Genomic DNA, 2,363 nt, shown 5'->3' on the forward strand with positions numbered 1-2,363 from the left:
TCCTATGGACTGTAGCCTGCCAGGCTCCTCTGTCCATGGGATTTTGCAGGCAAGGATAGTGGAGTGGGTGGCCATTTTCTTCTCCAGGGTATCTTCCCAACCCTGGAGATTGAACCTCGGTCTCCTGCATTGCAGACAATTCCTTACCGTCTGAGCCACTAGGGAAGCCCTCATTATAATGAACTTGGCATTTATTTCTTCAATATGACACCAAAAGACAGAAAACAAAAGTAAAATAGATAAATTGGACTACATCAAAAAAAATTTTTAATGATACAATTAATAGACTGAAAAACAACCTATGGAATAGGAAAATATTTGCATATCTTCTATGTGGTTAATATCCAGAATACATTAAGAACTACAACTCAACAGGAAAAAAATATGTGACATTTAAATGGGCAAAAGTCTTGATAGTCATTTCTCCAAGGAAAATATACAAATATTTGTAAACATACAGGAAGTGTATGAAAAAGGTGTTCAACATCACTGCTGCTGCTAAGTTGCTTCAGTCGTGTCCGACTCTGTGTGACCCCATACATGGCAGTCCACCAGGCTCCCCCATCACTGGGATTCTCTAGGCAAGAACACTGAAATGGGTTGCCATTTCCTTCTCCAACACATGAAAGTGAAAAGTGAAAGCAAAGTCGCTCAGTCATGTCTGATTCTTAGCGACCCCATGGACTGCAGCCTACCAGGCTCCTCCGTCCATGGGATTTTCCAGGCAAGAGTGCTGGAGTGGGGTGCCATTAGCAAAATGCAGACTACCATGAGATGTCACCTTAGAAGGTTTGTTATTTTTTAAAAAAGAAGAAGAAGAAAAGAAAAAAACCAAGTGTTTGGCAAGCATGTGGAAAATTTAAGATTATTGTACATTGTTGGTCAGTATGAAAATGGTACAGCCATTATAGGAAATAGTTTGTCAATTCTTCAACAAATTAAAAATAGGACTACAGTATAATCCAGGAATTCCACTTCTGACTATATACCCAAAATAATAAAAAACAGGACCTCAAAGAGATATTTGTACACTCCTGTTGGTAGCAACATTATTCACAAAAAACAAAGGTGGAAGCAGCCCAAATGTCCATAGAAGGATGAATTGATTTTAAAAAAATGTAGATGCATACAATAGATCATTCATCCTTAAAAAGGAAATAAATTCTGACACATGCCATAACATGGATGAATATTGAGGACATTATGCTAAGTGAAATAAACCAGTTACAAAAAATAAATACTGTATAATTTTACTTATATGAAGTATCCAGAGTAGTCAAATTCACAGAAACAAAAGTAGAATGGTGGTTTCCAGGGGCTGGAGAGAGGAGGCAATGGGGAATTGTTCTAAAAGTACAGACTGTTCATTTTGCAACATAAAAAATTTGTGGAGACTGGTTACATAACAAGGTAAATATACTTAGGACTACTAAACTGTACACTTAAAATGGGTAGGGTGGTACATTTCAAGTTATGTGCCTTTTATCTAAATGTAAGACCAGAAACTATAAAACTCCTAGAGGAAAACATAGGCAAAACACTCTCTGACATAAATCACAGTAGGATCCTCTATGACCCACCTCCCAGAGTAATGGAAAGAAAAGCAAAAATAAACAAATGGGACCTAATTAAACTTAAAAGCTTTTGCACAATGAAGGAAACTATAAGCAAGGTGAAAAGACAGCCTTCAGAACGGGAGAAAATAATAGCAAACAAAGCAGCTGACAAATAATTAATCTCAAAAATATACAAGCAACTCCTGAAGCTCAATTCCAGAAAAATAAGCGACCCAATCAAAAAATGAGCCAAAGAACTAAACAGATATTTCTCCAAAGAAGACATACAGATGGCTAACACACACATGAAAAGATGTTCAACATCATTCATTATCAGAGAAATGCAAATCAAAATCACAATGAGGTACCATCTCACGCTGGTCAGAATGGCTGCTATCCAAAAGTCTACAAACAATAAATGCTGGAGAGGGTGTAGAGAAAAGGGAACCTTCTTACACTGTTGGTGGGAATGCAAACTAGTACAGCCACTATGGAGAACAGTAGGGAGATTCCTTAAAAAACTGGAAATAGAACTGCCATATGACCCAGCAATCCCACTGATGGGCATACACACTGAGGAAACCAGAATTGAAAGAGACACGTGTACCCCAATGTTCATCGCAGCACTGTCTATAATAGCCAGGACAAGGAAGCAACCTAGATGTCCATCAACAGACAAATGGATAAGAAAGGTGTGGTACATATACACAATGGAATATTACTCAGCCATTAAAAAGAATACATTTGAATCAGTTCTAATGAGGTGGATGAAACTGGAGCCTATTATACAGAGTGAAGTAAGCCAGA

Source organism: Bubalus bubalis, chromosome 1, assembly GCF_019923935.1.
Source record: "Bubalus bubalis isolate 160015118507 breed Murrah chromosome 1, NDDB_SH_1, whole genome shotgun sequence".
Classification (NCBI taxonomy): Eukaryota; Metazoa; Chordata; class Mammalia; order Artiodactyla; family Bovidae; genus Bubalus; species Bubalus bubalis.